The sequence below is a fragment of the Neomonachus schauinslandi genome, chromosome 8 (genome assembly GCF_002201575.2).
Source record: "Neomonachus schauinslandi chromosome 8, ASM220157v2, whole genome shotgun sequence".
Taxonomy (NCBI): domain Eukaryota; kingdom Metazoa; phylum Chordata; class Mammalia; order Carnivora; family Phocidae; genus Neomonachus; species Neomonachus schauinslandi.
This window is the reverse complement of record NC_058410.1, coordinates 97,660,107-97,674,559: the sequence shown is the minus strand read 5'-3', so window position 1 is coordinate 97,674,559 and position 14,453 is coordinate 97,660,107. Positions and strand designations below refer to the sequence as shown.

Here is a 14,453-nt window from a genome sequence, read left to right as displayed (position 1 = left end):
AATCCAAGTAAAGTACTTATGCAATATCTTTCTCATGGTAATCTTTTAATAAATGTTTTCTACGAGAACTAATGATGAAGATAATTCCACCTTTGGTTTGGATGATGGGTATCTGGCTAGCAAAGCAGATGGGGTTGGTGAACTATTGGAAAGACCTATTGAAACAAACTTGCCGTGAGTCATATAGCATCTGTTCATTAAATGCCTTAATGCTTTCCTTTGGGAGGAAGACAAGTATAGAATTCTTGATATTCATAAGTGCTAGAAAAAGAAGAGAGGAATAATGGGTCAAGTTAATCATATTCAATGAAACGATTTTCCTGTGAATACTGATGCTAAAAAAAAAAAAAAAAAAGAATAACCCTGCATGAGAGACTTCCATTTTGGGCAATATGGTCATCTACATTCTACAAAGACCCCTACTGTAAAACAGTTAGATCCTGCATTAGACTTAAGTTTTATTGCATTTCTGGCCTTAGAAGATAAGGAAAATGTCCAGGCCCACAAACCCAACCCAAATAAATAAATTTGAGAGAAGTGAATTATGAGCAGACACACAAAGTGAGGCTGCATTAAATGCTAACATCAGCACTGAAACTAGACCAACTCTTGGGTCTGCATAGAATGGGACAGATAAACTTGAGACTCCTGGATTAAGCAGGAGATCCTAAAGGGAGTCAAATTTGTCCCAGGTTAATAGTATCTTTGGACCACTGGAAGAAACAAATGGAAATCATCTCTGGAAGAAAGCATGCCTCATTTAATGGCCTAGGATTTCTAGGTATAAAGATCAACCTAATATGAGCCAATGAATGAAGGCCAACAAATAGACAAGAAAACATACTTTTATGAATGAAGAAAGAAACTGCAAAGACATCAGATACTACAATTATCATATTCAAAACAAAACTGTATGAAGTTTTTTAAAAAAGCTTTATGGAGATATAATTAACATACTGTACAACTTAGCCACTTAATCCATTTAAAGTGTGAAATGTAATGATTTTTAGTATATTCACAGATACATACAAACATCACCAGAGTCAATTTTAAAATATTTTCATCGCCTTAAAAAGAAACTCTGTACCCTTTAGCTATCATCCCCATCTCCCATTTCCCTCTCCCCCAGCTCTAGCAATCACTAATCTACTTTCTATTTTTGTAGATTTCCCTATTCTGGACTTTAATATGAATGAAATCATATAGTATGTAGTTTTGTGTGTGTGTGTGTGTGTGTGTGTGACTGCCTTCTTTCACACAGCATAATGTTTTCAAGATTCATCTATGTTGTAGCATGTATTAACACTTTACTCCTTTTTATGGCTGAATAATATTCCATACATTTCATTATATGAATATACCATATTTTGTTTATCCATTTGCCCATTGATAGACTTTTGAGTTGTTTCCATCTTTTGGCTATTGTAGATAGTGCTGCTATAAACAGTCATTTATAAATTTCTGTGTGGATGTAAGTTTTCATTTTTCTTGGTATTTACCTAGAGGTAGAATTGCTGGGTCATATGGTAAATCTATGTTTAATCATTTGAGGAACTGCTAGGCTGTTTTCCAAAGTGGCTGCACTATTTTACATTCCCACCAGCAGGTGTATGAAGGTACTGATTTCTTCACATCCTTGCCAACACTTATTATCTGATTGATTCTAGCCATCTTATGGAATGAAGTGGTGTTTCATTATGGTTTTGATTTGCATGTCCCAAATGCTGTCAAGAATCTCTTCATGGACTTATTTGTCATCTGCATATTTTTTTGAGAAATGCTTATTTAGATCTATTATGGACTAAATATGTGTCCCTGCCTAGTTTCATATGTTAGAGCCCTAACCCTCATTGTAATGGTATTTGGAGCCAGGGCCTTTGGGAGGTAACTAGGTTTAGATAAGGTCATGGGGTGTGGGCGAGTGGGATCCTATGATGGGATTAGTGTTCTTATTAAAAGAGGAAGAAAGCCTAGCTTTCTCTTTCTCTCTGTGAGGACAAAGTGAGAAGGCTGCTGTCTGCAGGCTAAGGAAGAGGGCCTACATCAGGAACTCAATCTGGTATCACCTTGATCTTGGACTTCCCAGCCTCCAGAAATGTGAGAAATAAATATCTGTTGCTTAAACTACACAGTCCATGATATTTTTTATGGCAGCTTGAGATGACTAATACAAGATCTTTTGTCCATTTTTAATTGGGATATTTATCTTTTTATTATTGAGTTGTAAGAGTTCTTTATATATTCCAGACACATAACCCTTTTGAGATATATGAATGCCAATATTTTCTCCCATCATATGGGTTGTCTTTTACTTTATTGATGCTGTCCTTTGAAGCACAAAAATTTCTAATTTTGATGAAGTCCAACATATGTATTTCTTTGATTGCTTGTGCTTTTGATATCAAATTTAAGAATCCTTTGGCAAGTCCAAAGTCATGAGGATTTACCTCTATGTTTTCTTCTAAGGGTTTTAGTTTTTGTTCCTTTTTAAGTTGAAGTATAGTTGACATACAATGTTATATTAGTTTCAGGTATACGACGTAGTGATTCAACAGTTCTATCTATTATGCTATGCTCACTACAGTAAGTGTAGTTACCATCTGTCACTGTACAACATTATTATCAAATACATTCCCTATGCTCTACTTTTAATTCTGTAACTTATTTATTTTATAACTGGAAACTTGTACCTCTTAATACTCTTTACCTGTTTCAACCATACCCCCAACCTCCTCCCCTCTGTCAACCACCAGTTTACTATCTGTATTTTTGGTTTCTTGTGTGTCCATTTGTGTTGTTTTTTAGGTTCCACATATAAGGGAAATCATATAGTATTTGTTTTTCACCATTGGACTTATTTCACTTAGCATAATGCCCTCTAGGTTCATCCATGTTATTGCAAATGTTAAGATCTCATTCATTTTTTATAGCTGAGAGATATTCAAACACTAATTTGAAAACAGATACCCAATCTTATATTGCAGCATTTTTAACAACAGCTAAGTAATAGAAGCAACCTAAGTCCATTAATAGATAATGAATAAAGAAAATGCAGTACACACACACACACACACACATACATTCTTATTTTTAAAAAACTTTGACTGCAGTTGATACAAAATGTTACTTTAGTTTCAGATGTAAACATAGTGATTTAACAAGTTTATATGTTATGTTCACCGGAAGTTTAGCTACCATCTGTTATCAGACAATGCTATTTCAATACCATTGAGTGTATTCCTTATACTGTAACTTTTATTCCTGTGACTTATTTATTCCGTGACTGGAAGCCTGTATTTCCAACCCCTTTATCGGATGTGGGTCTCAATCTTATTACCCTGAGATCATGACCTGAGCTGAAACCAAGAGTTGGATGCTTAACTGACTGCACCTCATATAGTATTTCTATCTTTAACTTTTTGAGGACCTCCATACTGTTTTCCACAGTGGAAATACACCAGTTTGCATTCTCATCAACAGTGCACAAGGGTGCCATTTTCTTCACATCCTTACCAACACTTGTTATTTCTTGTCTTTTTGATTCTAGCCATTCTGACAGGTATAAGTTTATATCTCATTTTGGTTTTGATTTGTGTTTCCCTGATGCTTAATGATGTTGATGTATGTTTTTATGTGTCGGCCATCTGTATGTCTTCTTTGGAAAAATGTCTATTCAGGTCCTCCGCCCATTTGTTTAATTGGATTATTTGTGGGGTTTATTTGTGAGATATATAGATTCTTTATATGTTTTGGTTATTCCTTATTGGATATGTAATTTGCAAATATATTCTCCCATTCAGTAGATTGCCTTTTAATTTTTTTTTAAAGATTTTATTTATTTATTTAACAGAGAGAGAAGACAGCGAGAGAGGGAACACAAGCTGGGGGAGTGGGAGTGGGAGAAGAAGGCTTCCTGCTGAGCAGGGAGCCTGATGCGGGACTCGATCTCAGGACCCTGGGATCATGACCTGAGCCGAAGGCAGATGCTTAATGACTGAGCCACCCAGGCACCCCAGCCTTTGAATTTTGTTGATTTTCCTTTACTGTGCAAAAGCTTTTTATTTTAATGTAGTCCCAATATCTATTTTTGCTTTTGTTTCCCTTGCTTTAGGAGACATATCTAGAAAAATGTGGCTATAGCTGATGTGAAGGAGATTGCTGCCTATGTTATTTTCTAGGAGTTTTATGGTTTCAGGTCTCACATTTAGGTCATTAATCCATTTGGAGTTTATTTTTATGTATGATGTAAGGAAGTGGTCCAGTTCCTTTCTTTTGCATGTAGCTATCCAGTTTTCACAGCACCATTTATTTGAAGAAAGATTCATGCTTTTCCCCATTGTATAATCTTGCTTCCTTTGTCATAGATTGACCATATAGGTGTGGGTGACAGTACCACACTGTTTGATTACTATAGATTTGTAGTATATCTTAAAATCTGGAATTGTGATACTGCCAGGTTTGTTCTTTCTCAAGATTGCTTTGACTACTCAGGGTCTTTTGTGGTTCCATACAAATTTTTGTAATATTTGTTCTAGTTCTGTGAAAAATCCTGTTGGTATTTTGATAGGGACTGCATTGAATATGTAGATTGCTTTGGGTAGTATGAACATTTTAACAATATTCTTTTACTCCATGAGCATGGTATATCCTTTTGTTTGTGTCACTTCAATTTCTTTCGTCAATGTTTTATAGTTCTCAGAGTAGAAGTCTTTCACTTCCTTAGTTAAATTTATTCCTGGGTATCTTATTGGTTTTGATGCAATTGTAAATGGAATTGTTTTCTTAATTTCTCTTTCTGCTATTTTGTTATTAGTGTATAAAAGCACAACAAATTTCTGTGAATTAATTTTGTGTCCTGCAACTTGACAGAATTCATCTATTGCTTTGAATAGTTCTTTGATGGAATCTTTAGGATTTTCTATGTATAGTATTATGTCCTCTACAAAGAGTGACAGTTTTACTTCTTCCTTACCAATCTTTATCCCTTCTATTTCTTCTTCTTGTCTGATTGAAATGGCTAGGACTCCCAGTACTATTGGAAGTTGGAGAAAGTGATGAGAATGTATATCCTTGTCTTGTTCCTGATCTTAAAGGAAATGCTTTCAATTTTTCACCTTTGAGTATGATGTTAGCTGTGGGTTTGTCATAAATAGGCTTTATTATGTGTTGAGGTAGGTTTCCTCTAAACCCACTTTGTTGAGAGTTTTTATCATGAATGAATGTTGAATTTTGTCAAATGCTTTTTCTGCAACTATTGAGATGATCATATAATTTTGTACTTGGTTTTCTTGATTTATGTTTCACACTGATTTGTCTGTGAATATTGAACTATCCTTGAGTCTCTGGAATAAATCCCACTTCATTGCATGTATAATCCTTTTAATGTATTGCTGAATGCAGTTTGGTAATATTATGTTAAGGATGGATATTGGCCTATAGTTTTCTTTCTTTTTTTTTTTTTGTAGTATCTTTGTCTGGTTTTGATATTAGGGTAATGCTGGCGTCATAGAATGTAGTTGGAAATTTCCGTCCCTCTTTTTTCCTCCAAATTTTAATTTAAATTCTAGCTAGTTAACATACAGTATAATATTAGTTTGAGGTGTAGAATTTAGTGATTCATCACTTACATGCAATACCCAGGGCCCACAACAAGTGCCCTCCTTAGTACCCATCCCTTCTATTTTTTGGAATAGTTTGACAAGTATAGTTGTTAAATCTTTTAAAAATATTTGGTAGAAGACTTTTGTGAGTCCATCTGGTCCTGGCATTTTATTTATTTTTTTGGTAGTTTTTTTGATTACTGATTTAATTTAGTTACTAAAAATAAGTCTTCAGATTTGCTATTTTTTTGTAACTCAGTTTTAGAAGATTATAGGTTTCTGGAAATTTATCCATTTCTTCTATGTTTTCCAATTTGTTGATATAGAATTTTTCACAATATCCTCTTATAATCTTTTGTGTCTTTGTAGTGTCAGTCATTATTTCTCCCTGTTCATTTTTTATAGTACTTATTTGTGTCCTCTTTGTTTTTTCTTGATGAATCTGACCAAAGGTTTATCAATTTGTTTATCTTTTCAGAGAATCAGATCCTGGTTTCATCGATCTTCTCTATTGAATTTTTAGTGTCTGTCATTTGTTTCTCCTCTAATCTTCATTATTCTGTCCTTTTACTCACCCTGGACTTTGTTTCCCTTTTTCTAGTTACTTTAAGTGTGAAGTTAGATTGTTTATTTGAGCCTTCTCTTGTTTTTTGAGTTAGACCAATATCACTATAAATTTCCCTGTCAGAACTACTTTTGCCATATCCAAAAGATTTTGGACCACTGTATTTCATTTTCATTTGTCTCCATGTATTTTTTAATTTCTTATTGATTTCTTTGTTGACCCACTGGTTGGTTAGTAGTATGTTGTTTAGCCTCCATGTGTTTGTGTGTTTTCCAATTTTTTTCTTGTTACAGATTTCTAGTTCCATTTTCATTCATATCATTCAACCATTGTGGTTGGAAAAGATGCATGATACTATTTTAGTCCTCTTCAACATATTGAGACTTTTTTTTGCAGCCTAATGTGATCTATCCTGGAGAATTTTCCATGTGTACTTGAAAAGAATGTGTATTCTGTTTTTGAATGAACTATTCTGTATGTATCTGTTAAGTCCATCTGGTCTGTCCTGTTGTTCAAAGACACTGTTTCCTTATTGATTATCTGCCTAGATAATCTTTCCATTGATGTAAATGAGGTGTTAAAGTCCCCTACTATTATTGTTTTACTGTCAGTTTCTCCCTTTATATCTCTTAATATTTGCTTTATGTATTTAGGTGCTCCCATGTTGTGTGCATAGATATTTACAATTATTACAATTATAATATTTACAAACTTCTTTTCACAGTGATCCCTTTATCATTATGTATTGCCCTTCTTTGTCTCTTGTTACAGTTTTTGTTTTAAAGTATATCTTGTCTGATATATATATATATATTGCTACTATGGATTTTCTTTTTCTTTTTACTTCCATTTGCATGGAATACTTTTTCTTTGCTTTCACTTTCAGTCTATATTTGTCTTTAAATCTGAAGTGAGTCTCTTGTTGGCAGCATGTTGATGGGTCTTTATTTTTAATCTCTTCTGCCACTCTATGTCTTTTGATGGGGCATTTAGACCACTTATGTTTAAAGTAATTATTGATAGGTATGTACTTATTGCCGTTTTGTTAGTTGTTTTCTGGTTATTTTGTAGTGCTTTTCTGTTTCTTTCTTCCTTTCTTGCTCTGTTTCTTTGTGATTGATTACTTTCTGTAGTGTTAGTTTTGGTTTTCTTTTTCTATATTATTTGCATATCTATTATAGGTTTTGGGTTTGTGGTTGCCCTGAGATTTATATATAACCTCCTTTATGGGAATGGGAGAAGATATTTGCAAATGACATATCTGATAAAGGGCTGGTATCCAAGATCTATAAAGAACTTATCAAACTCAACACCCAAAAAAAACAAATAATCCAGTTAAGAAATGGGCAGAAGGCATGAATAGACATTTTTCCAAAGAAGACATCCAGATGGGCCAATAGACACATGAAAAGATGCTCAATATCACATATCATTAGAGAAATACAAATCAAAACCACGATGAGATACTACCTCACACCTGTCAGAATGGCTAAAATTAACAACACAGGTAATAACATGTTGTTGAGGATTCAGAGAAAGGGGAAACCTCTTACACTGTTGGTGGGAATGCAAGCTGGTACAGACACTTTGGAAAACAGTATGGAGGTTCCTCAAGAAGTTAAAAATAGAGCTACCCTATGACCCAGCAATTGCACTACTGGGTATTTACCCCAAAGATACAGATGTAGGAAAAAGAAGGGGCACATGCACCCTAATGTTCATAGCAGCAATGTCCACAATAGCCAAACTGTGGAAGGGGTAAAGATGTCCTTCAGATGAATGGATAAAGAAGATGTGGTTCATATATACAATGTAATATTACTCAGCCATCAGAAAGGATGAATACCCACCATGTGCATCGACATGGCTGGAACTGGAAGGTATTATGCTAAGTGAAATAAGTCAAGCAGAGAATGACAATTATTGTATGGTTTCACTCATAGGTGGAACATAAGAAATACAGGGAGGACCATAGAGGAAGGGAGGGAAATCCGAAGGGGGAGAAATCAGAGAGGGAGACAAACCATGAGAGACTCTTGACTCTGGGAAACAAACTGAGCGTCACGGAAGGAGAGGTGGGTGGAGGGATCGGGTAACTGGATTATGGGCATTAAGGAGGGCACATGATGTGATGAGCACTGGGTGTTATACACAACTAGTGAATCATTGAACACTACATCAAAAACTAATGATGTACTCTATGTTGGGTAATTGAATTCAAATTTAAAAATATATAAAAAATAAAATTCTTTTTATCTTTAATCTTCGATATTTTAATTATTATGTGTCATGGTGTGAACTTCCTTTGGTTTTTCTTGCTTGGAACTTTGTGCTTCCTCAACTTGGATATCTAATTCCTTCCATAGGTTAGGGAGGTTTTCAGCTTATTTCCTCAAATAAATTTTCTTCCCCCCCCCCCCCTTATCCTTTGAGATCCTGATAATCCAAATGTTTTTGGGCTTGATGTTGTCCAAGAGATCCCTTAATCTATCTTCATTTATTAAAATTCTTTTTATTTTTGCTGTTCAGCTTGAGTACTTTCCATAATCCTGTCTTCCAAATTGGTGATCTGTTCTTCTGCATCTTTTAATCTATTGATTCCCTGTAATGTATTTATTTTAATTATTGTATTCTTCAACTCTGATTAGTTCTTTTTAATATTTTCTTTTTCTTTCATTCATTCATTCATTCATTCATTTAAATTCAATTAGCCAACATATAGTACATCATTAACTTGAGATGTAAAGTTCAATAATTCATCAGTTGCATATAACACTCAGTGCTCATTACATCATGTGCCCTCCTTAACGCCCATCACCCAATTGCCCCATTCCCCCACCCATCCCCCTTCCAGCAACCCTCAGTTTGTTTCCCATAGTTTAGAGTCAAGTCAATCAGAGAAAGATAATTATCATATGGTTTCACTCATATGTGGAATATAAGAAACAGCTCAGAAGATCATAGGGGAAGGAAGGGAAAACTGAATGGAAAGTCATCAGAGAGGGAGAAAAACCATGAGAGACTCTTAGTCCTTTCTAATATTTTCTATTTCTTTGTTGAAGGCCTCTCTGATTTTTTTTCACTCTTCTCTCCAGCCTGATGAACATGTTTATGATCATTACTTTAAACTATTTATCAGGCATATTGTTTGTCCTCATTTCTTCTTTTTCTGGAGGTTTTGTCTTGTTCTTTCTTTTGGAGCATATTCTTCTGTCACCCCATTTTGTTTGATTTTCTGTTTTTTTTTTTTTTTTTTAATGAATTAGACGGAACAGCTACTCCTCCTAAACTTGAAAAATGGTCTTGTGTATGTTCATCCCCTGTGTAGACTGTGTGTTTGGTGGCCTTTGCTGGTTGGGTGGAGCTGTAGTTGGTTTGGGTTGGGGGTCACAGGGCACTCTGTGCTGGCACTGCCCTGGTGGGATGGCTGGAGCTGAATGGGCATAAGTTAGGCTGTCTTGGGGCTCTTCATACAGAGGGTTCCCTGGCAGTACAGCTGAAGCTGCAGTGGGCACAAGCTGAGGGGTCGCAGTGTGATCTGTGCAGTGGGCACACTGCTGGGACAGTTAGAGCTGAAGTGGACACAGGCTAGTGTTATTCCTGTGCTCTTTGCATAGAGAGCATATGACAGGACAGCTAAAGCTGAAGTTGGTGAGGCCGGTGGGGCCCTGAGGTGCTATGTACAGAAAGCATCCTGGTAGGACAGGTGAAGTTGAAGTAAGTGCAAGCTGGGGGTTCCCAGGGCTCCCTGCATAGAGGGTGCCCTGATAGGACACCTGAAGCTGAAGTGGATATATACTTGGATGTTCCAAGACTCTCTGCACAGTAGGTACCCTGGTAAAGTTGCTAGAGCTGAGGTGAAGTGTCAGCCAGGTGGTCCAGGGGCTCTCCATGAAGTGGGCAGCTAAAGTTGAAGTGGGCACAGGCAAGGAGGGTCTCAAGAATATGCAGAGAGGACACCCTAACAGGACAGCTGAAGCCAAAGTGGGTGCAATGTGTCCTGGCGTACTCAGTACCAGGGGTCCCTGGTGGGGCAACAGGAGCTGAGGCCAGCACAGCCTGGGAGAATCCCAGGGTGTTTCATGCAATGGGTGCCCTCGCATAAAAACTAAAGCTTAAGAGGCAGAAGGGGTCCTGGGACTCTATGTGTAGAAGGCATCTTGACAGGACAGCTAAAGATGAGGTGGCTACAAGATGGGGAGTCTTGGAGCTCTTCACACAGAGGGCACCCTGGCAGAACAGCTAAAGCCAAAGTGAGTGCAGGACAGGGGATGCAAGTCAGGGTGTCTTTGGCTTCCCTGGGGTGCTGAGAACAGGGGGTGCCCTGTTAGGGTGACTGGAGCCAAGGCCCTTGCTGGCCAGTGTGTCCTGGGGGTATTTGCTCAGAGGGTGTCTTGGCCAAGTGGCCACAACTGAAGCAGATTGGGCCAGAATTTCCTGGGGTGCTCCATGCCAGGGACACACTGGTGAGGTGGCTGGAGCTGAAGCAGGTGCCAGCCAGGAGAACCTGGAGCATTCTGTGCCAGGGGTGCCCTAGCAATCTGTATGAAGCCAGAGTGGTGCAGGCCTGGAGTGTCCCAGGGTTCTCTGCATCTGTGTCATCTTTGCGTGACAGCTGGAGATGTAGTGAGCACTGACCAGGGGTGTCCTGTTGTGTACCAGGAGCTACTTTGGTGGGATGGTTGGAGTTGGTGTGGTGTGAGGTGGCAAGCCAGTTAGGGAACCTGGACAGTATGCCCATTCATATTATCAAGGCGGAGAGGAAGTGTAAACTGTGACAAGTTCCAATGGCTTCATTTGGCAGAGTTCTAGGGTTGCTATTTTATATACTAGTTGCTATTTTAAACCATAGCTATTTTTCTGTGTCCCAGAGCTTCTGGGGCTGGTGTGGACTAGGGACCCAGTGTTCCTGTTGTGGCAGGCTGGCTATGACATCCAGACAGTGCTCCCATCTGCACCCTAGAGGTGGACAGGGAGTGTAAACCATAGCATTCAACATCCCCTCTAACACAGAGAAAGTTCTAGCAGCTCCCCTGCAGTTTGTCAGTGTTCTAAGGCTGAATCTTTTATGTAATAGTTTATCTTTGAAACTGTGGCTATTTGTTTTCCATGAAATGATGAATCTACTCTTGGTCCCTCTGTACTCTCCCTTCCCTCTACAGTTTGCAGCATTGAGGTAGGGGTTCCCTTTGCTACTGTGCTTTCCTCTCTCTTGCCATTCCCTCTATCTTTTATTGTACAGAAGCTCTTCAGTCAGCCCTCAGTTCGTTCTTTCTTTCTTTCTTTCTTTCTTTCTTTCTTTCTTTCTTTCTTTCTTTCTTTCAGATTTTATTTATTTATTTGACAGGGAGAGAGAGACAGTGAGAGAGGGAACACAAGCAGGGGGAGTGGGAGAGGGAGAAGTGGGCTTCCCGCGGAGCAGGGAGCCCAATGCGGGGCTCAATCCCAGGATCCTGGGATCATGACCTGAGCCAAAGGCAGACGCTTAATGACTGAGCCACCCAGGTGCCCCAGCCCTCAGTTTTTCTTAAGGAGGAATTGCTTTATAATTAGGGATAGATTTGGTATGTCTGTGGAGGTGAATTCAGAGTCTTCCTACATTGCCATGGTGGACTGGATCTTCTCCATTTTTAATTTTCTGAGAAATCTTCATACTGCTTTCCACAGTGATTGCATCAATTTACATTCCCATCAATAGTGTACAAGAGTTGCTTTTTCTCTACATTCATGCCAACACTGGTTATTTATTGTCTTTTTGATATTAGTCATTCTGACTGGTATAAGGTGATATCTCATTGTGGTTTTGATTTGCATTTTCCTGATGATGAATGGTGTTGAGCATCTTTTCATGTGTCTGTTGGCCATCTGGATGTCTTCTTTGGAAAAATGTCTCTTCAGGTCTTCTGCCCATTTAAAAATCAGATTATTTGCTTTTTTGGTGTGGAGTTGTATAAGTTCTTTATGTATTTTGGAGGTTAACTCCTTTGGATATATCATTTGCAAATATCTTCCCCCATTCAGTAGGTTGTATTTTCATTTTGTTGATGGTTTTCTTTGGCATGCAAGGCATGCAACAAGAATATTCCCACAATGATTGTAAAGAAGCCACTCAAAGTACCAATGACATCCTCAACAGACATACCTTGCCACTCCTTCAAAAGAATAGCTGAACAAGTTAAAACCAATGTTGTAAAGAATACATAATATATTGGGAGTCACAATGGAAGGGTTGACTATATCCAGGGTAATTTAGATAATTAATCTGTGTGCTCACACAGACTATAAAGCTCAGCAGCAGGATCCAGGCCAGGGGATGTAACAGCACAGTCTTTACAGCAAACAGCTCTTTGATAGCAATGTCCAGGCCCTTAACACAGGAGGCTGAAAGCACTCCGATTACAGAGCAGATTGTTATGTACACAAGAATGTTTGTCTGTCCATGGTGAGGTCCCACAATGAAGATTAAGATCAATGACATAATGATCACAAAACTTGGATCACTTAGCTTGTGAGACATTTCACTTAAAGTCTCTATCTCCTCTTCTTTTGGAGCATGAATGACCATAACTGTAGACCCTAGAAAACTTAGCAAACATCCAATTTTTCCCATGAAGACTGAGTCATTCAGCAAGTATGATGAAAGAATGGCACTTACTAGGACGCTGAGAGCTTCTAACGGAGTCACTAGGGTGGTTGGTGCAAAGGCATATGCAGCAAAGTTGGCTGCCTCATCTGCTCCCATTGATAGCAATTCAGCCCACCAACCAACCATTCTTTTTTTTAAAATTTAATTTTATTATGTTATGTTAGTCACCATACAGTACATCATTAGTTTTTGAGGTAGTGATCCATGATCCATTGTTTTCAGATAACACCTATTCTTTAAGATATGCATGGCCACCTTGACCTGTTCTCATGGACCCTTTTCTGGCAAGTCACAGAAGACCCTCTTTTTTTTTCCCCCCCAAAATAAAACTCCCACCAATGAAAATGCTGGAGCTTATAGCCAATCCCAGACCAATGTAAAAGTCATATTTTCTGCACCCCTGGGTCATTTTGTTTGTTACTAAAGAAGTTCTTGTGAGTCACACTGATCACAAAACAGAGAAACCGCTGGTGCTGGAAGCAGGATCATGCAATCCTCAAATACGTAAGTTTAATACAGTCTCTCATGAAAAAAAGGTTGGAAGCAGTGAGAGATGACTTATTCACTCTCATTTCCTTGTAAATAATACTCTTTATTCTCATTTAAAGTTTCAAACCCTGGCAGAGTAGCTCCAGCCCCAGTTGGAGGCCAGCCATGTGACTTCTGCTCCACGATCTGGCCCTGGTCACCTCCGCTTACCCACCCACACAGGCTGCACTGGCCACTGCTTCTTGAGCTGCAGGGCCAGGGCCTTCGTTGGCCTTCATTACCATTGCCATAGAGATGGAGGTGAGAGCATCAGGGGCTGCAGCCTTGGGCACTGCCTTCTCCATGGGGGAGAGGCAAGGGGAACCTGCCCCAGTTGACCTGCAACCCAGCTGCCACTGGGACCAAGGGCCATCTCCCAGTGACTGCTATAGCTTTGTAGAATATCCTGAAATCTGGGATTATGATGTCTTTAACTCTGTTTTCCTTAAGATTGCTTTGGTTATTTGGGATCTTTGTGGCTCCATATAAATTTTAGGATTATTTGTTCTAGTTCTGTGAAAAATGCTATTGGTATTTTGATAGGGACTGCATTGAATCTGTAGATGACCTTGGGTAGTATGGACATTTTATTTTATTTTTTTTCAAGTTTTTATTTAAATCCCAGTTAGTTAACATACAGTGTAATATCAGTTTCAGGTGTCGAATTTAATGATTCATCACATACAAACAACACCTCGTGTTCATCACAAGCACCCTCCTTAATACACATCACCTATTGTTTTTTTCTCTATAGCTGAGAGTCTGTTTCCTGATTTGCCTCTCTTTCTCCCCTCTATGTTCATCTGTTTTGTTTCTTAAATTCCACATATGAATGAAATCAAATGGTATTTGTCTTTCTCTGACCGATGTATTTCACTGAGCATGATACTCTTTAGCTCCATCCACGTTGTTGCAAATGGCAAGATTTCATTCTTTTTGATGGCGGAGTAACATTCCAGCGTGTGTGTGTGTGTGTGTATGCTATATCTTCTTCATTTATCAGTTAATGGACATTTGGGCTTTTAGTACAGACATTTTAACAATATTGGTTCTTCTAATTCATGAGCATGGAAAATCTTTCCATCTGTTTGCATCACCTTCCATTTCCTTCACC

General features: G+C 38.2%; 1 pseudogene; it reads right to left on the bottom strand.

Moving 5' to 3' along the window:
* Nucleotides 1-206: 206 nt before the first annotated feature.
* LOC110582015 lies at nucleotides 207-13,220 on the bottom strand (annotated as a pseudogene).
* Between the last annotated feature and the right edge of the window lie 1,233 nt (nucleotides 13,221-14,453).